At 38.2% G+C, this 21,755-nt stretch overlaps 1 long non-coding RNA gene and 2 pseudogenes across 1 annotated transcript in view; 1 reads left to right on the top strand and 2 right to left on the bottom strand.

Annotated features, from left to right (window-relative positions):
* Positions 1 to 21,227, top strand: part of LOC141491985 (uncharacterized) — a 188,514-nt gene extending 167,287 nt beyond the window's left edge. Inside the window, exon 3 of the long non-coding RNA XR_012469825.1 lies at positions 21,085 to 21,227. This is a non-coding gene — a long non-coding RNA (uncharacterized LOC141491985). The remainder of the gene's footprint in view (positions 1 to 21,084) is intronic.
* On the bottom strand, positions 10,288 to 11,495 carry LOC141491983 (DNA-directed RNA polymerase I subunit RPA49-like; annotated as a pseudogene).
* Positions 12,873 to 15,451, bottom strand: LOC141491984 (protein VAC14 homolog pseudogene; annotated as a pseudogene).
* Positions 21,228 to 21,755: the final 528 nt, after the last annotated feature.

The following is a 21,755-nucleotide window of genomic DNA, read 5'->3' on the forward strand; positions in this document are numbered from 1 at the left end:
TATCTGGAGTTTCTAGTTTGTTATTTTCACTAAAATCAAAGGCTTATTTTGTTTAAAATTTAACAGAAAAAATTGGAATATTCATGAAGCAATATCTAATAGATTTGGAAATTGGAAATGGGATAAATGGAAGAATTCATATCGAAAGTCATAAGAATATGTTCTAACTCTATCTTTACAATTGTAATCAAGCCTAAGTTGTCATTCTAATAAGGACAGGCCCTGGACTTGTGATTTTATAGGTTTAGAGAATTTGCCAGGGTGACAACATTCACTTTATCAATATCCTTTTTCTATAACTTGTAGTGTTAAGAGTTGCCTAGAACACCTGAGAGGTTATTTAATTTTCTCAGAGTTATATAGCTAGCATTTGTCAGAGTTAAGTAAAACCAGAACCCAGACCTTCTAGCTACAAGGCTGGCCCTCTACTCCCTATTCCATGTCATTTCTCTACCATCTTAATATCTGAATAGAATTCTTCTTTTAGATTTTTGTTTGCTTTCCAAAACTTTTAGTTTTGACTTAGTAGGTGATCAAATTCTCTTTATTTCTGGAGTTTCAAATGGATCTCCAGCACAATATATGAGTGTGTGTGTATGTATGTATGTATGTTTGTATATGTGTGTGTATGAGAGAGAGAGAGAGAGAGACAGAGAGAGAGAGAGAGACAGAGAGAGAATGAAACAGAATGAAAGAGATTAAAAAAAGAGAATGTCAGAGAGAAAATGACAGAATGAGAGAGAATGAGAGAGGCAGAGAAAGAGATAAGGACAGAGAGAATGAGACAGAGCTTAAAAAAAATGAGAGGCTAGGTGGTATAGTGGATAGAGCACCGGCCTTGGAGTCAGGAGTACCTGAGTTCAAATCCAGTCTCAGACACTTAATAATTACCTAGCTGTGTGGCCTTGGACAAGCCTTTTAACCTCATTGTCTTGCAAAATCTAAAAAAAAAAAATGAAAGAATGAGAGAGAGGGGAAAATGACAATGAGAGGAGAGAGGCAGAGAGAGAGAGACAGACACACAACACATATCTCTATCTCTATCTCTATCTCTATCTCTATCTATGGAGAGAGAGAGGAGAGAGAGAGAGAGAGAGAGAGAGAGAGAGAGAGAGAGAGAGAGAGGCAGGCTTTGGCTTGTGTTGAAGTGCATGACATCTGTGTTCACTCTTTTTAGGCAGTATAGTTAATTGCATCTGTGACCACCAGGTTTTTCCTTTCAAGAAGACAGTATTTTTTTTTTATTCAAGTGAGATCCAGGATGACACTGGTTTGGAAAAAAGCCAATTGTGGTATGATAACAGTATTTGTGGTTAGCCATGTGGAGAAAGATTTTCATTGCAGGCAGAATGTTTCTTTTTTTAAGTAAAAAAAACCACATTTCTCAAATTTAACTCATTTTCTTGTTAATTTGAAGACAATTGTACCAACTTTTTGTTCAAGTTGGTAAGACAATATTGATATGGGGATTTAAAAATAAAAAATTGAACAATTAATTTATTAAACATTTATTAAGAATCTACTATGCTTAAGAGATGATGAATCCTAGATGCTCAGCATACAAAAAAAAGAAAAAATGATAAAATCATGGCTTTAAGAAACTTTCAATATAATAGGGGAGAAAGAATTTTTATGTAAGTAAATATGTTCTATGGTAGAATGTTGCAAAGACAAAAGAAAAATCTAGATGAAATATTCTAGAAAAGTTTGAAGGGAATAATCCCTTTTGGTTGGTTGCATAGGAGTCTTGGAGGAAGTGACATATAAGATGCTCCTTTGAGGGAGAGAAATATTTTCAAAAGTTGTAGAGAAGAAGGGAATTCATAATAAGCCTCTGGTATAGTCTGCAGTAATAGAAGCTGCAGAATACAAAGAATAATAAACCAACTCCCAGTTGGGGTTCTCAGTCAGCATTCATGAACTTTTTGTTTTATTAAAAGGTTTTATTTATTTTGAATTTTACATTTCTTCCTCTAATCTTACTTCCCTCCATGGTATATTGATCTAAGTTGAATGTGATGAGAGAGAAATTATATCCTTAAAGAAGAAACATAAAGTATAAGAGATAACAAAATTACATAATAAGATAGCATTTTTTTAAAATTAAAGGTCTTTGGTTTTTGTTCAAAATCCACAATTCTTTCTCTGGAAAAGATGGTATTCTCCATGGCAGATACCCCAAAATTGTGCCCAATTGTTTCACTGATGGAATGAGCAAGTCCATTAAGGTTGACCATCACCCACCATGTTGCTGTTAGGGTGTACAATACAATTTTCTTTTGGTTCTGCTTATCTCACTCAGCATCAGTTCATGCAAATCCTTCCAGGCTTCCCTAAATTCCCATTCCTTCTGGTTTATAATAGAACAACAAGTGTTCCAACACATACATATATCACAGGTTGTTAAGCCATTCCCCAATTGAAGGACATTCACTTAATTTCCAATTCTTTGCCGCCATAGGGTGTGAGGAGTTGGTCTAATCCAAGTTTCTGCCAGACTAACTTCTAATTTTTCTAACAGTTTTTATTGAAGATAGAGTTTTTTCCCAATAGCTGGACTGTTTGGGGCTATCAAATAGCAGATTAGTATAATCAGTTGCCGGTATTGCACCTTCCACTGATCTACCACTCTTTCTTAGCCAATACCAGACAGTTTTGATGACTGATGCTTTATAATATAATTTTAGATCTGGTAGGGGCTAAGCCGCCTTCTTTTGAATTTTTTTCATTAAATCCCTGGAGATTCTGGACTTTTTATTTCTCCATATGAATTTACTTATAATTTTTTCTAATTCATTAATTTTTTTCAAATTTTGATTGGTAGGGCACCAAATAGTTTAATTTTGGTAGAATTGTTATTTTTATTATATTAGCATGGCCTATCTGTGAGCAGTTGATATTTGTTCAGTTATTTGAATCTGAGTTTATTTGTGTGAGAAGTGTTTTGTAATTGTTTTCAAAAAGTTTCTGAGTCTGTCTTGGCAGGTAGACTCCCAGGCATTTTATATTGTCTGAAGTTGCTTTGAATGGGATTTCTCTTTCTAGCCCTTTCTGTGGCATCTTGCTAGTCATATAGAAATATTGAGGATTTATGAGGGTTTATTTTATATCCTGTGACTTTGCTAAAGTTGCTAATTATTTCTAGGAGTTTTTTTTTGATGATTTTTTTTTTGGATTCTCTAGGTTACACCATCATGTCATCTGCAAAGAGTGAGAGTTTTATCTCTTCTTTCCCAAATGTATGTTTTCAATTTCTTTTTCTTCTCTTATAGCTAACATTTTTAATACAATATTGAACAGTAGTGGTTATAATAGGCATCCTTGTTTCACCCTTGATCTTATTGGGAATGCCTCTAGCCTATCTGCATTGCTTATAATTCTTATTGATGGCTTCAGATAGATACTGCTTATTATTCTAAGAAACAATCCATTTAATCCTATGCTCTCTAGTGTTTTTAGTAGGAATGAGTACTGTATTTGTCAAAAGCTTTTTCAGTATCTATTGATATAATCATATGATTTCTTTTTTCTTATTTAATATTTATTCTCATTTTGTATAATTTTTTATACATTAATAAAATATTCTTGTTTAAGAGTAAACAAAATACCCCCTCCCCCCAAAATATAGACTTGCTTGAGCAATAAAGTAAAGGGGAGAGAAAAAATTAAAATTAAAATAAAAAAATAGTAATAATTGTAGGTATGGCCAGGTGATGCAGTGGACAGAGCACCAGCCCTGGAGCCAGGAGCACCTGAGCCCAAATTCGGCCCTGCACACCCAACAATCACCCAGCTGTGTGACATGCAAGCCACCCCAACCCCACTGCCCTGCAAAATCCAAAAAAAAAGAAAAGAAATGACCCAAAATAAAATAAAATAATAATAATAGTAGGGGTGGCAGGGTGGCAGACAGAGCACTGGCCCTTGAGCCAGGAGCACCCGGGTCTAAATCTGACCTCAGACACCCAGTGATCACCCTGCTAAATGGCCCCAGGCAGGCCACCCAGCCCCATCTGCCCTGCACCACCCCAAATAATAATAATAATAATAATAATAATAATAATAATAAATAAAATGTGCTTTGGTCTGTGTTCCAACACCACCAACTCTGTTGCAGGTGGATCACATTCTTTATGATAAGTCCATCACAAAAGTTACTTTCATATTTTTCCACTGTTGCCATTGTTGATTGCAACTCTCTCCTTTAGTATTTCTCCACTACCATGTACTATATTTTCTCTCTCCTTTCACTCTGACTCTGCTGTGGGGTAGCTGAGTGGCACAGCAGACAGATCACTGGCCCTGGGGCCAAGAGGCCCTAAGCCCCCCTACCACCCCTTAGGCCCATCATCCATCTGGCCCTATGGTCATGGACAGACCATCCAATGTGGCTCCCAGTGCCCTGGGGGCTGCCTTCAGGAGGCTGAAGTTCTTTCTTTCACTCTGGCGGGCCACCCCTCTAGCAGGCTGCCCTCCCAACCCCGGGGATCAGAGCCTTTCTGCTCTTTTCCAGGTTACCTTGAGTAGGAGAACTGCCTCACTGGGTCCCTCTATGGGTTCTGTCTCTCAGAAATTTAGTTAGAGTCCTTAGTTTATAAGTTTTATGAGAGAGAAACCTAAGAGACAATCCTCTCTTGTCTCCATCTTGGCTCTGCCCCCAATCATATGATTTCTCATAGGCTTGTTATTGACATAATTAATTATACTGACAGTTTTCCTAATATTGAACCATTCCTGCATTACTGGGATAAATATTATTTGGTAATAATGTATTATCCTAGTGATAACCTGTTTTAGTCATCTTGCTAAGATTTTATTTAAGATTTTTGCATCTATATTCATCAGGGAGATAGGTCTATAATTTTCTTTCTCTGTTTTAACTCTTTCTGGTTTAGGTTTCAGTGCCATATTGGAGTCATAGAAAGAGTTAGGCAGCATTCCATCTTCCCCTATTTTTCCAAAGAGTTTATATAGAATTGGAACCAATTATTCCTTAAATGCTTGATAGAATTCACTTGTGAATCCATCTGGCCCTGGAGATTTTTTTCTCAGGGAGTTTAGTAATGGCCTGTTGTATTTCTTTTTTTGAGATAGGGATTTTAGGTATTTAATTTCCTCTTCATTTAACCTGCGCAACTTGTATTTTTGTAAATGAGATTATCATATTTATTGGCATAGAGTTGAGCAAAATAATTCTGAATTATTACTTCAATTTCCTCTTCATTGGTAGTGAGTTCCCCTTTTTTTCATGTATGATGCTAGCAATTTTGTTTTCTTCTTTTTTTAAATCAAATTGACCAGATGTTTATCAATTTTATTGGTTATTTCATAAAACCAAATCTTGGTTTCATTTATTAGTTCAATAGTTTTCTTGCTTTCAATTTTATTAATTCCTCCTTTAATTTTTTAATTTATTTTTATATTTATTTATTCTTTTTGTACAAATAATGGTTTTTATACATTAATAAAATATTCTTGTTTAAGAGCAAACAGAATACCCCCTCCCCCCACAAAATACAGTCTCACTTGAGTGATAAAGTAATGGGGAGAGAAAAAAATTTTAAAAAATAATAGTAATAATTGTAGGTATGGCCAGGTGGCACAATGGACAGAGCCCCAGCCTTGGAGCCAGGAGCACCCAAGCCCATATCTGGCCCCATACACCCAACAATCACCCAGCCGTGTGACATGCAAGCCAGCCCAACCCCAATGCCCTGCAAAAAAACTAAAAAAATCAAAAATAAGACCCTAAATAAAATAAAATAGTAATAATAGTAGGGGAAGCTGGGTGGCAGACAAAGCATTGGCCCTTGAGCCAGGAGCACCCAGGTCCAAATCCGGCCTCAGACACCCAAAGATCACCCTGCTATGTGGCCTCAGGCAGGCCACCCAGCCCCATTTGCCCTGCACTCCCCCAAATAATAATAATAAAAAATGTGCTTCAGTCTATGTTCCAACACCAACAACTCTATTGCGGGTGGATCACATTCTTTATGGTAAGTCCATCGCAAAAGTTACTTCCATATTTTTCCACTGTTGCCATTGCTGATCTCAACTCCCTCCTTTCGTATTTCTCCACTACCATGTACTATATTTTCTCTCTCCTTTCACTCTGACTCTGCTGTAGGGTAACTGAGTGGTGCTGCAGACAGATCCCTGGTCCTGGGGCCAAGAGGCCCTGAGCTCCCATACCACCCCTTAGGCCCAGTATCCACCTGGCCCTATGGTCCCAGACAGTCCATACAATCCCAGCCCCTTGCAAGAAGTAAAAAAGAAAATGTGTTATATCTGACCACTCCACCCCACCATGGTCCATCGTCTCCTCCATCACTCACATCTCCCCCTTCCCTCTGTCCCCCCCTTTTCTTCTTACTCCAGATGTCTATACCCCATTGAGTATATATGCTGTTTCCTTTCCTAGCCACCTCTGATGAGAGTGAAGATTCCCTCATTCCCCCCTTGCCTTCACCCCCTTCCATATCATTGCAATAGCTCATTGTGATAAAGAAAAAACTCATTATATGAGATATCTTGGCCTATCCCCCCTCTCCTTTTTCTTTCTCCCATCACATTTACCTTTTTTTCTATTGACTCCATTTTTACACCATATTTCATTTTCAAATTCAGCTTTCTCCTATGCTTCAACTATAAAAGCTCCCTCTACTTGCTCTATTAACTGAGAAGGTTCATATGAGTATTATCAGTGTCATTTTTCTATGCAGGAATACATGTAGTTCATCATCAAGTCCCTCATATTTTCCCCCCTCTCCTTCAATGTCCATGCTTCACCTGAGTCCTGTATCTGAAGATCAAACCTTCTGTTCATCTCTGGCCATTCCAACAGGAACATTTGAAATTCCCCTGGTTTATTGGAAGTCCATCTTTTTCCCTGGAAGAGGACATTCAGCCTTGCTGGGTAGTTGATGCTCGGTTGCATTCTAAGCTCTTTTGCCTTCTGGTATATTATATTCCAAGCCCTATGAGCTTCCAATGTAGTTGCTGCTAAGTCCTGTGTGATCCTGACTACAGCTCCACAGTATTTGAATTGTGTCCTTCTGGCTGCTTGCAATATTTTCTCTTTGACTTGGGAGTTCTTGGAACTTGGCTATAATATTCCTAGGGGTTGGTTTTTTGTGATCTCTTTCTTGGGGGGATCGGTGGATTCTCTCCATTTCTATTTTGCCCTCTGCTTCTAGAATATCAGGGCAATTTTCCTGTAGTAATTCTTTGAAAATGATTTTAAGGCTCTTTTCCTGATCATGACTTTCAGTTATTCCAATAATTTTTGAATTATCTTTCCTAAGTCTGTTTTCCAGATCAGTTGTTTTTTTCAATGACATGTTTCACATTTTCTTCTAATTTTTCATTTTTTTGGTTTTGAAGTAATGAATCCTGGTTTCTTGTAAATTCATCAATCTCCCTGAGTTCCATTCTTTGTCTGAAGGATTTGTTCTTCTCAGAGAGTTTTCTTATCTCTTTTTCCATCTGGCCAGTTTTGCTTTTTAAAGCATTCTTTTCCTCAATAACTTTTTGAACTGTTTTATCCATTTGAACTAAGCTGGTTTTTAGCATGTGATTTTCTTCAGCATTTTTTTGGATCTCCTTGACTAGGCTGCTGACTTCATTTTCATGTTTTTCCTGCATCTCTCTCCTTTCTTTTCCCAGTTTTTCTTCCAGTTCCCTCATTTGATTTTCAAGTCTTTTTTGAGCTCTGTCATAGCCTGAGCCCAATTTCTGTTTTTCTTGGAGTCTTTAGATGCAGGAGCTTGTGCTTCCTCATCTTCAGACTGAGTATTTTGATCCTTCTTGGGCTCATTTGCAAAATATTTCTCAATGGTCTTCCTCTTGTTTCTCTGCTTGCTCATTTTCCCAGCCTGAGCCTGGTTTTGGAGTGCTTCCTGAGCTTTTGGGACACTCCCACAAGCATCTCAGTGTGTGAGACTCTGTCATCCCTCTTGGTCTGTGAATGACCATAAGCACACCCCTCTGCCATGGGGCTGAGGTGGAGGGGGCCCCTGCTGTTCTATGGGGGGGGCCTAGACTATGATCAGGATCTGAATGTGGTCAGAGCCCCAGAGTCCTGTTCCAGGGGCAGGGGACAGAGCTCTGCAGTCTCTCTCTCTTCACTCCCCTCCCTAGGTTCAATGGGCTCATGCCCTGGGTGTGCCTGCTTACCCACTCTGCCTGCTTCTGTTCCTGGATCTGGGCTGGGGAAAGACTGGAAAGACCAAGTTGCTTGGTGTGTGCCCTGAGGGCTGGGCTTCCCATGCTCGTTCTGGCAGAGGTCCCCCACTGTTCCCCCACTTTGTGCCCGGTGCTCCCGGGAGCATAACTCAGGAGACTCCTCCGCCGCTGTGAGTTGTGGCTCCCAGCACCCTGGGGCTGCCTCCAGGAGGCTGAAGTTCTTTTGCTCTGGCGGGCTGCCCCTCCAACCCCAGGTTGCAGAACCTTTCTGCTCTTTCCCAGGTTACCTTGAGTAGGAGAACTGCCTCACTGGGTCCCTCTGTGGGTTCTGTCTCAAAAGTTTAGTTAGACTCCTTAGTTTGGAAATTTTATGAGAGAGCTTCTAAGAGACATTGCTCTCTTGTTGCCATCTTGGCTCCGCCCCCAATTTCTCCTTTAATTTTCATGATTTCTAATTTGATATTTAATTGGGGGGGTTTTAATTTGTTCTTTCTCTAATTTTTTTAGTTGCATATTTAGTTCATTGATTTCCTTTTTCTTTAATTTATTCATGTAAGCATTTAAAGATATATATCTCCTGACAGCCATATCCCATGGGTTTTGGTATGTTGCTTCATTATTGTCATCTAGGATGAAATAATTCTTTCTATAATTTGTTGTTTGATCCACTCATTCTTTAAAATAAAGTTATTTATTGGGGTCTATAGCTTCCTGACCCAATATTGTATGAGATTTTTATTGCATTATGATCTGAGAAAGATGTATTCATTATTTCTGCCTTTCTGCAATTGATTATTAGATTTTTATGTCCTAGTACATGATCAATTTTTGTGTAGGTGCCATTAACTACAGAAAAGAAAGCTTATTCCTTTCCATCCCCATTCAATTGCCTCCATAGGTCTATCATGTCTGGGTTTTCTAAAAATATTTACCTCCTTAACTTCTTTCTTGTTTATTTTTATGATTCGATTTATCTAAATCTGAGAGCGGGAGGTTTTGGTCTCCCACTAGTAGAATTTTGCTGTCTATGTCTACCTGTAACTCCTTCCACTTGTCCTCTAAGAATTTGGATGCTATAATGTTGGGTGCATACATATTTAGTATTGAAATTACTTTATTGTCTATGGTACCTTTTAGGAGTATATAGTTTCCTTCCTCATCTCTTTTAACACTATCTATTTTTGTGGCTGCTTTTTCACTTCAGCTGAAGCATAATATATTTTTCTCCAACCTTTTACCTTTACTCTGTATGTATCTCTCTGTTTCAAATGAGTTTCTTGTAAGCAGCACATTGTAGGATTTCAGTTTTTAATCCACTCTGCTATTTGCTATGTTTTAAGGGAGAGTTCATCCCTTTCAGATTCAAAGTTACAATTACTAACTTTTAATTGCCTTTCATTCTATATTCCCTCTGTTCCCCCCTTCCCCCCTTTTTTCTCTTTATTCATATTCCTCAGTATTTTGTTTCTGACTACCATTGCCTTCAGTGTATTTGTCCTCCTATATCCAATCCCCCCTCCCCTTTTTCCCCTTTCCCTTTGCTCCTTCTTCCTTCCCTTTTTTCTGTTGGTTCCCCTTTTCCTTCCCCCTCCCCTTTCCCCCTTTTAATACTTGAAAGGTAAGATAAATTTCTTATCTTAACTGAGTGCATGTATGTTAACTTTAAGTCAAATGTGATGAGAATAAGATTCATGCAGTTCTCATCTCCTCCCTTCTTCCCCTCTATTGCAATGTAAAGTAATGAGATTTGCCCCATTCAGTCTTTTCTTCTCTTTCTGGGTTTTGTCGATTGGATTTCTGTAAAGGATTTTGTTTCATGTTGTATATGAGGGAATATCAGGAGACCTTAACACAGTGCCTGTCTTCTCTCTATCTAGGCCAGATCCATGAACTTTTCTTTTGAAACCCAATCAAGACATCATTTAATTCCATTTTTACAAATAATCTGGTCCCTCAAGACCAAGGTGTTCATCTTTAGCAATATAGGAAAGCAAGTGACTCCTTGAAAAAAGAAATACCAGTGGTATCAGGAAATAGATGCCAAGCTAGGGCAGACCCTTTGGTCTGGCAGTCTTCCTTAAAACTCCAATTCTCAATATGCCTTTAAGTCCTTTTTTGGCGTGGTAAAGCAGACAGGGGAATGGACAAAGTTCCCATTTTGTGGTCCTCTTCACTTCCAGATTCCAAAGACAACTTCTTTTTAGAAATCTTCAACCTCATAGCTTTTGCAATCTCAATTATCCTTTTTTCACTGAGTTTCATGTCTCTTTGTAACATTGTCAGGTCAGTCTGGAAATCATTTATGTGCAAAGCCAATGCAATTGCATAAGCTGTTATTTTAGCTTTCATTGATTCAGAAATTAAGTTCTGTAAAGTGTCATTATTGTAAGTCAAACTAGTAAAATTCTTGAAGAGTTTGGTATTAATAATATGTGGCACATCAAGTCTCAGTGAATTCTTTTTCCTAATCACAGTCTAGGATCTGAATTTAATGAGAATGCTTAAAAACCATAGACATCAAGCCTTGGGGTCCTGGCTTTCCTCATCTAGAGGCAGGTTCTTCAAAGCTTCAATGACAAAGGTACAGTAGCTGTTTTCTTCTATCATTTCCACTATTTCTTCAGATGTAACATTTTTTAGAACCTCAGATGGGACCTGAAGTGCATTGTATTCTGTAGGAGAAAGAAGGCCTTCAAATTTATAAATTTCCTCTGGCTTGACCCCATCAGCATGGCATGGGGGTAGATAGGCAGATTCATCTTGAAAGTCATCCTTGGCTGCATCCTTCACAAGAGCAGTGACCCCTTTTTTATCTGTAATATTTTCAGATGCTTGGGCCACAGCATTGTTGGCTTTGTTCATTCTTCTGGAGCTCAAAGCTCGCTTCTGTTTGGTGGTTCCAAAGGCCTCAATGCAGAAGTCCACCTGATTGCTGTAAGATTTGGTCTTACTTCCTAATGTTGTTTTACTGTTGTTCAAGTCATCTGGAAACACTGGTTGCATATTAAATAATTCAGTATCATATATTTCCATTTGGACAGAGTTCTTATTCAAAACACCAACAAAATACCTGCATAAATTGTTACATTTCAGTGCTCTGGTACCAAAGTTGTTTCCTACATAGGAAAGTCTGTTTCAGCAGCCAGTATCCTTCTAAACTTCTTCCTTGGATTAGTGGTGCCTTTGCTCTTATATAAGGAAAAATTCACATTTTCAGAATTCTGGAGTTTCCCATTTGAAAACTGAACTAGCGCAACCTTCTGCCCTTGGGCCGGCTCCCCGCAGTACTGCCACCTTGCAAACGCAACCATGGCTGGAGCAGCCTCGGACCTGTGCCGCTGCCAGTAACCCCCGCCGCTGCCAGTAACCCCCGCCGCTCCTCAATCGGGCTCTCAAGCAGCTCACGTGTGTGATTTCCCATTCCAAGCCTTGCTTTAACCAGAAGAAGCGGGACCATCCTGCTGGAAAGCCAGATTCATGAACTTTAAAAAATATTTTATTTGTTTTTCAGCTACATGCAATGGTCGTTTTTACCAATAATTTTTTCTTCTTCTTTTTTTTTTTTTTTGCAAGGCAATGGGGTTATAAATGACTTGCACAAGGCCACACAGGTAGATAATTTTAAGTGTCTGAGGCTGGATTTAAACTCAGGTCCTCCTGACTCTGGGGCTGATGCTCTATCTACTGAGTCACCTAGCTGCCCCTTACCAGTTATTTTTTTTTGCTAGGTTTTAAGTTTTACAATTTTCTTCTTCTCTCCCTTTCCTGACCCCTCTCCCCTCCCCCTGACAAAGCAATCTAATATAGGCTCTATATTTATAAACCATGCTAAACATAGATCCATTGATCATGTTGTGAGAGAAGAATCAGATCCAAATGAAAGAAAGAAAACATTGGAGAGAAAAAAAATGACATTATCCAAAAGACAAGTTTTACAAATTGAAGATAATAATCTTTGGTCTTCATTTAATAATTTCTTTATTGTCAAAGATGATATTTTTCATCACAAGTCTTTTAAAACTGCCTTTGTTTATTGCATTACTGAAATGAAGAGGTTGATTTTCACCCCATGTTGTTGGTAGCATTTATTATGTTCTTCTGGTTCTGTTCATTTCATTTAGCATCAATTCATGCAAGTCTTTTCAGGCTTTTCTGAAATCCTGTCCCTTATGATTTCTTATAGAAAGATAGTATTTCATCACATAGAGCTGTTAATAGTTTTGAACATGTGGAATTATTAATCTTTTTTGTGGTCTCTTCAGGATTCAGAGGGCTCATGAACTTTGGAAAAAACATCCTAACTATATTTCATAACATTTGGTTTCCTTTGTAATACTACGTATAATCTTTATATATTAAAAAAGAAAAACTATTCTAAGACTATGTATCAGCCTCACCAGACTGCCAAAGGGGCCCATGTTGCAAAGACTGTGATAGATGAAGAGCTAGTATTCCTATCTAGTTAGGATATAGAATGAATGAATGGTAAGGCATAGTGTAAACTAAGTTGGAAAAGTTGATTGGAGCTGGATTTGCCACCACATGCCAGACAGATTCTGAGACAGAAATATCTCTTGAGCTTATATATACACACACACACACACACACACATATATATATATATATATATATATATATATATATATATATATATATATATATATATATATGTATGTATGTATCTCAGAGCTACAATGGGCTATCAGGGCAATGTGGGTACCAGCTGAAACTGACTTGGAAGAGATGAGGATTAATTTTTCATTGTAAACATTTATACCTTGGAAATTGTTACATTGTTTAATTTGATGACTATTTGTGATGCAGAAAGTGTTAATAATGTAGATTAAACCTAAAAGTATGTCACAGATACTTTTTTTTTTGAACATTTACCAGATTTGTCAGGATCCCTTTAAACACTAGAAGGGAGCCAGGTTTTGAAGGGATCTTCAAAATGCTTATATTATTAATTATTTTTGACTAGTTTGCTACCTCTGTTCTAGAATGCTTATATTTAGCCACCTGGTCTGATCTTGAAGTCCTTGCTTTTTGAAGTTTATTGTCTCAGTACATTAGAAAATATTTTTGATTCCTAAGTTTTGCTTGTTCCACCAAGATCAACCTTTGTTTTTAAAATCTGACCTGTGAGTTTCTACTAAAGAACTCTTTCCACCAGCAGCATCTACACCTTTTCAGTAGCTTATAATCTTTCTTTTTTTTTTGGTCACCTAGATTCTTTATCAACCTGGCCTATGGGGGAAACTATAAAGGGGCTTTTTTTAAACTGAGGATGGAATGAGGAAGAAGAGAGGGACATGGGAGGCTGTGAAGGGTTGGTGAAGATTTGGAAATCTCTTGTGAGTGGTATCTTGGTAAAGGTAAGGATGGAAATCAAAGGGTCCTTTGGAGCATTTGGATTTTTACTCAAGGAGAGTTAAATTTGATGCTAAATTAGTAAAGAAACTCTGAAAAGAAATTCTCTTTTGTCCTGGTGCTCTGAGGGTTTCTAAGGGCATGGGGGCTATGAGGAATGGCCAGTGTCTGTTCTTATTTGCAAGACTACGTTCTTCACTTTGTGGAGTGTCTGAGGACTAAGTACCAGAGTCTTCAGATCTTTGAGCTGATTTCTCAGCTGGAAGAGCTCTGTGGAGGTCAGCAGGATAGTATTGAGGGTGTGAACCATTGTGGAGGCAAATTTGAGATCTTCTTCTTGAAGGAGGATGTCAGCCATCAAGTGGAAGATGTTTTCAGCATTCAACAGGAGACACAGCTGCCAGGGGGGCCCAGAAGGCTGGCTTTATTGCAGGTGGATGCCTGCAGATTCAAGGGGTTGACCCGCAGGTTAGGGCTGTGGAAGGGGCCTGGACCTTCTGTTTGGCCTGCAGGGGATGATGCGATTTCTGGCAAAACTTCCAAGTCCTTCAGGTTAACCTCATCTGATTCATCTGACAAGGTCCGAAGTAGGAGGGGAAAAAAGGTTGTCTGTATGGGGAATATCTTCTGGGGAGTCTTGATATACAAGTGGTAGAGCCACTTTAGGGCAGCACTCCTGGTCATCATAGCAATGGCTGAGTCATGGAGGTGGCCATTCAACACCTTCATGATCTCGTTGAGGTTCAGCATCACTGGTTGCCTTTCAGCACTAGCTGGAGTGAAGATGCTGAAGCTGGAGTCACAAGAAGCATCTAAGCAGCCATTGGTGGTCATCTCCTGCTTGGCTGATGCATCATCTGGGCTAGTCTCTACAAGGCCCGGGGCCTTGGGCTTTGGCTCATTTGGCTCATCATCCTTAGGAGTGACCAGCTTCATCAGGCTCTGGTTGCACACGTTGGCCATCTCCTTTTTTTTCGGCCATCATAGGCCAGGCAGGGCAAGACAGCTGTCAGGATCCCTGAGGAGTAAGGGCAACATCACCTGGCCTGCCAACTGGATGAACACCCTCATCCAGCACATTGCTGTGAGCTGGATCAGGTTATCTGAGTCTTGGCAGTGAATCACCAGGGTGTTGGCCATTTCTGCAAACTTGACACTGGAGGGATTCTTTTTAATCTCTTTTAAGAATTCTCCCAGAGCTACCTCACACATTTCCCGTATTTCTTTGCTGTTGTCGCCCAGGATGGGGAAGAGCCCATCAAGGATCTCAGGCAGGTAATCCAGCAGGTTAATATCAGGCACAGACTCAAAGACCAGGATCCAGGAGATGATGAACTGCTGCGCGGACTGATTGTTGGAGTAGATTCTTTCCCGCAGCAAGGGGATGAAGCTCACCAGGTCAAACTTGTTGTTCTCAGGCATGATGTCCTTTAAGAGCCGGTCCAGGAGCTCAGAGCCACTTTTGACATTGGGATCTGGATCGGTGGCCAGCTTGCTTAGCCCATCAAAAAGCACCTCAAAGTGGGGCAGGCCCGAGCCCCGGGCCACCTTGACGATCTTGATCAGGGTTTCACAGGCGTAGTAACCTGGTCGGCTGTCAGCATCATTGAAGCATGTTGGCACAGGTTCTGCAACTTCAGATACAATACAGTCCTTGGAGCAGGCTGCCAGCCCAATAAGTCCCCCCCTTCCGACTATGAGGGAGCTGCGAGAGGGCAGACTCCTGGGACAGGATCTGGATCACATGCTTAACTTGTACCGTGTTATTCTGGGCCACAAACTCTGGAACTAGCTTCTCCATCTCCAGCGCCGCCACCTTCCTCTTCTCGCACAGCTTGTCGTTGGGGGCGCGCACGATGTTGGGCGCGAGGGGCGCGGGGTCCTTCTCGGGGTTCATGGCGGAGGCGAGGCCGAGGAGTGCGGGCCCGGGGGCCCCGCGGGGACGTCTCTGCTCCGCGCTCTCCCGCCCCGGCTCCGGTGCCCGCCTCCCGCGCCTGCTCACGCCGCGGCTCGTCCCGGCCGCCCGGGCTCTCGCTCAGGTCCTGCCTGAGGATGCGGCTCGGTCCCAGTAGCTTATAATCTTAAAGAGTTTCCAGGAGGGCAGAGAGTGTAAAGGCTTTTCCTTTCAACGGTTCCATTCAGCTTTAGATTCTCTGCATGCATTCTTCTATTTTACTAAGTATATATCTCTCCCTCAGATTCATTGGATCTTTTATCTTTCTTTCAGTAGGGAAGATCTCTTTGTCAGTGCTACTAGTAAGTTTTTGCACGAACCACAATTGTTCATACTACATACTCGTCTCATTCAACCGGGATTTTGATATTTAGTTGATTCCATCTCCCACCCCATTTCACTCAGGCTCTTCCTTGGAAAGGCATTTTTAGCATTTTGTATATTGGAATTTTGTCTGCATTATTAAGCTAATAGTGCTTTGTAATTACTTAGAGAGAAACAATATTTCTGGATGGAAAAAAGGGATTGATTAGACTAAGTGATTTCTGGAAATTCCTCAAAATGCTAAGATTTTATTTCTTGTAACTCTTTGTGCATGCTTGAGGAGTCAGTAATTACTATGAAAATTTTGATGCTTGAGTTCTCAAAATTAAGTCATGGAAAATAAATTCTATCCTTTAACTAATTTAGACAGGTTACTTCTTCCATAACACTCTAAGAAAAAGAAGTCAGAAGCAAGATTGCAAAAGGGGCTTAGAGATCTGCATGATCAAGAAGCTCTAATCTTTCCTTTCCCATCCTCATCAATATGCAGAATTAAGAGTTGGAATCCCCACTATTGGCATTGTTTTCTTTTTTATGAAAAGTAGACATATTCAATAGCATGGACTATGTGTGCCAAAAAAAATATTTTTCTACATATGGAGTCCAAGTGAAACTGGTTCCTGAACCAGGTGAACAGCTCTGCACGTGTAGGACTCCCACAAAAGTTGTAATGATAACCATTAATTATGGTTTGAAGAAGAAAAATTCTGCTCCCTTTTCCATAGCAATAACTTGAAATAATTAATCAGATACATCGAGTTACCTGACATTTCAGATTATGGTTCTGATTTTTTCAAAATCTTTTCTTGATATTATATAGCAAAGATTGAACTGGTTCAACTGGAATAGTCTAACACAAATAAATTTTTTATTTTCATAGAAGTACCTTCTATTTACTGACTAAGGATTCAGAAAAATCTAAAAATAAAAATAAAAAAGTCTGATACTCTACCAGCAGAAATATAAATTAAAAGGGTTACTTTGTCACATTTTTCCTTACTTGATAATTCTTACCCTCAGTGAAACACAGAATCCTCTTCAGTATTGTAAACTCATTCTACCATGTTTCTTCCAAGTTGTTATATTTAACCATTTGAGCAACTTTAAAGAATGTTTTAGTTATTATCTTAAAAAGACTTCTCCTATGCTATATAAGGTTAGAGAAGCAATAAGCATCTCAAGGCTTGTTTCGTTCAGATTCAAATAGAGACTGGTGTATCTGGAGGGAATAGTTAAGAAAGAATAAAAGATGTATGTCCATTCATGATTTGCCACAGAAATGTAAAATGATTCACTTAAGTTTGTCTGTTCCATGTACCATTCATTTAATTTAAACTCCCAACATTGCCTTTTTAAATTGGTATCTTGCACTATTCTCTCCAAAACACATTTTTTTTTATTTCTTGAATAAGAGGTTGAAGCATCTGCTCCTGAATTCCTCTACACTTCTCAACAGCATGAATCATATATTTGCACATATAAATTATCAAGGTGTATATGTGGTCATGTAGGCATGTATAAATATATGCCCACATACATAATATATATTTTATGTATATTTAAATACCATTTATGTTATTTATTTGGTACTGATGCTGTATGTGCTATGGGTATATTACATATTACATATGTTGTTTATTATACTTAAACTAAAGGTGGCATATATATACATATAGTATACAGATATATATTTATATATGTACACATAGCCCATATTTGTGACTTCATTGTTAAAGGGAAAGCTTTAGGAGGATCTCCCTCTATCAAGACTTAGCTTATCTTTGCAAATAATTCGTCTAGAGTTGCCTAGAACCTGAAGAAGTTAAATCTTTCAGTATATATAATATTATCTGATATTTGTCTATTGTTTTAAAGATTTAAAACTCTTGTGTAAACATTATTTCTTTTGGACCAAACAACTGTGAAATAAGTTCTACAGTCATTATTATTTCCACGTCACAGGTAAAGAAACCTAAACTTAGTGGGCAAATCTTTTGCCTGTGGCAACCCAACTTAATATCAGAGGGAACATTAGAATTCATTTCTTTCTGATTATCTTTCTAACACACTCTCCACTAAGCTGCTCTGAAATATTTTGCTTGAGCGAGGAACATTCAAGTTATTCCTAGAAAACCAACAGGGCTTTTATAGTTTTTTTTTTTTTTTTTTATTTTCCTTTTTGTGTCCAAATAAAAGATCATATACTTTCTTGCTGTTCATTCAATAAGCATTTACTGGCACTTTCCTAAATGCAGGGACATTAAAAAAAATCTTTGCCCTTCAAAAGCTTTCATTCTAGGAGAAATATATTCCTTTTTAAAACATAATTATTTATTTAGGGCAATGGAATTAAGTGACTTGCCCAAAGGCACACAGCTAGGTAATTATTAAATGTTTGATTCTGAATTTGAACTCAAGTCCTCTTGATTCTGGGACAGGTGCTCTATCCACTGAGCCACCTAACTGCCCTCCAAGAAATATATTCTAAGAGAATGTAATAAGAATACAAGTTATCTCTTTCTCATTGAGATCTCCATTGTGGTGTTGATATATCACAGGATGGCATAAGAAATTAAATGGGAGTTTAGAGTGAGTTTTGGGGAAGCTGCAGGTGACATTCAAAGGCCAGCAGATGACAGAGAACTGATGAACAAATATTCAAACCAAATTTTACAATAAAGTACTGTAAATACTCCATCTATGAAAAAGAAAAAAAATCAGACTTTTCTTTTTTATTTTATTTATTTAAGAAAATAGGATTGAGTGACTTGCCCAAGGTCACAAGGCTGAGCAATTATTAAATGTCTGAGGCTGGAATTGAACTCAGGTCCTCCTGACTCCAGGGTCAGTGTTCTATCCACTGCACCAACTAGCTGCCTCCAATTCAGTCATTTTTTTTCTGGCAGAAAGGGAGGGTCAAAATATTTTATGCTGACTTTACATTGGATCCACTGGGATACTCTATTCCTCCCTCCTCCTCCTCCTCTCTCCAATGTGGAAGAGATAATTGTAGGATGCAAAGAAATTTATAGGTAGATATGTGTACATGTGAGTGTGTGTATGTGTGCACATGTGCATGTGTGTGTTTGGAGGAGTAAGTTCAGGGGTTCAGACTTCTAGGAATTGTGTGGAACAAGACAGTAAGAAGACAGTGTATTCTAATTATGGAAGACAGAATGTGAAAAAGCATGGAGAAGGGCTATGTCATAAACCGGATTCTTAGTGTTTAGTCTCCTGTTCAAATTGCCAATGGTCTCTTGTTGGGAAATAGTTGTTAGGTTTTATTCTTCTATGCTAATTTATAACTGTCATCTCTGAGTCAATCCCCCCCTCCCCATTTTCCCCAATGGAATGGGAAAAGCAGTCACTCCATATAGTACTCCCAAAGAAGCCCCATCTTCTAGTTTAATAATGCCTATTCTCTTCTCATCAGTTTTTAAAGCTTCACTTAATGGTTCATACTCCATATTCTCTTGTTTGGTGTAACAGGTAACATTTATCTTATGAAGCATGCAGAGACTTTTGCTAAAATGGCATCTTGACACTGTGTGCTTAACAATCACTGAGATTGATTCAGTTGGACTGTGGAGAAGAGCTGTAATGTCTCCTTTGATAAGAGTTACTTAAGTATCTCCAATCATAGCAACTGATCAATGGTATAAATCTGTGAATACATAACCCTGGTGGACTAACTCATCACAATGGGAACCAAACAGGCAAAAACTCAAAGGGCTTATAAGAATCATATATAAACTTGCCTTGTCAGAATTCTGTCCAACATACAGATGGTAAGCATCCTATAAAAAGGAGAGAATTTCAATCAGAGACATAGGTTGGGTCATGAGACTGCTAAGAGGTTTGTGGTGGTATCAGTCATTCCCTAGAAGATCCTAAGTCAGAGTGGAAAATTCTTTCTACCTTAATGGAACATAGTTTTGTGATAAATATAATAAATTGATTGGTGGGAAATTGGAAGAATGCTTGACATTGTCAAGTGGACATATAGAGACAAAAAAAACATTAATTTCCCCCCCTTCTTTCTAGTGGTTAGAGACTGGGATTATAGCTTTCCAAAAGATGCTCTTTCCAGATCTTATTGCTATGTAAGATAGCACTGTGCTAACAATAAATCATTTCATTATAGCATTTAGTGACCTCTCCAAGTATTTTCTCAGCCCTTTAGAAGCATCCCCACCCTTTCTTATCTCCAAAACACCCATAAAATAAGAAAATAGCAAGAGAGTGTGTAAATATGACACATTCCAGATGTAAGAATGAATACTTGAGAAGAGATTCCTCCAATGGTTCAAATTTCCTGTTGAAACAGTTGCTGCAGGACTAGGAACATAATACTAAAAGCTTTCTCTATACACTTAATTTTAGGCATAAAATGCATTTATTTCATTTTAATATTTTCTTCTTTGGAAGATGTTTAATCAGTTTTGCAGCAATAGTGAAAGTAACATTTTTGAAAGTCAAAAATATTATCTAAGAACAAATTCTGTAGTCATTTAGAATATATATACTTGTCCTTACACTGACTGATATGTAGTCCCATTCTGTAAACTGTGATTTATTTATGTGAGATCTCCCTTAGTACAGGTTGTAATCCCTATTTACCTAGATAATTATATTAATTTGTTGTCGATTAGTTGTTTTTTAATCCCGTTCAACTCTTCATTATGCCATTTGGCATAAATCCAGAAAATCCCATTTGGGATTTTCTTGTCAAAGATACTGGAGAGATTTGCCATTTCATTCTCCAGCTCATTTTTACAAATAAGAAAACTGAATTTCCATATACAAAATAACTCATCATTTAGTGATCATCCTTGGTGGTGTTACTGAACTTTCAAATGTAAAGTAACCCTTGTGTCAAAAGTTCTAACATGACATGAAAGGGTCTGGAAATACTTTGGAGGATTTCACACTTCTCTAACTCATTGCTCCCTCCTAAACAGTTTGGAAACTTCACTATCTGAGACTATCCAAAGTGCCAGCAACAATTCCTTTGCAAGCACATTGTTCCTAAGGCTCAAAGAATGAAATGATAAACATGACACATATGTGTATAACAGCTTAAGATTTGCAAAGTGTTTTACATAAAATATTCGAATCCATGTGGGTATTTATATGTATATATGCATTACATTCACATTTACATGCATTTTATATGTAAATATATTTGTACATATGAATATATTTAAATGTATATATCCTTTCGATAATCCTATTGTTTTTTATCTTTGCAGGAGGATTTGTTTGAACCTGTCAGTTTACTGAATTGGAGAACTCCTGATAAAGAGATCAATAACTCTTAGCAACTATTAGTCTCGGAATGTTGCTTTTCTGGTTATTAATAACTAGTGCATATTAAAAGTGGGACTAGAATTCAGATCTTCTTGTCAGACTCTGACTCTCTATATCTTATGATACATTGCTTTTAAATAATAGTTGTAAATGATTTGTCTTCTATTGTTTTCAAATAGCAGTGTACCAATCATAGAGAAGCCTTTCTTGTAACTCTAAGGGACATTCAAGAATGTTTAATTTAATTCTTTTATGGAATTATTTGACTTTTTTCCCACATCAAGCTTTAACGAAGCTTTAACAAGGCATTTCCTTCAATTAGTTTCTCATGTATGTATCTGCTGACATCTTGGTTCATGAAGGTATATTGAGTGATTAGGAACATATTGACCCTGACAATGGTTAAGTAAATATAGGACATGAGATCATAGATTTAGAGGTAGAATTGACCTTGGAGGATATAAAGTCCCCCAAAACTTAATTTTTTTAGATGATGAAACTAAGGATGAGAGAGGTTACTTCTCCAGTATAACCCAAATTTTACAAATTGAGGTAAAATTTTCATTTAGTTTTCCTCATTCCAAGATGAGAATTCTATCCTCTCTGCAACCCT

The sequence above is a fragment of the Macrotis lagotis genome, chromosome 6, assembly GCF_037893015.1.
Source record: "Macrotis lagotis isolate mMagLag1 chromosome 6, bilby.v1.9.chrom.fasta, whole genome shotgun sequence".
Classification (NCBI taxonomy): domain Eukaryota; kingdom Metazoa; phylum Chordata; class Mammalia; order Peramelemorphia; family Peramelidae; genus Macrotis; species Macrotis lagotis.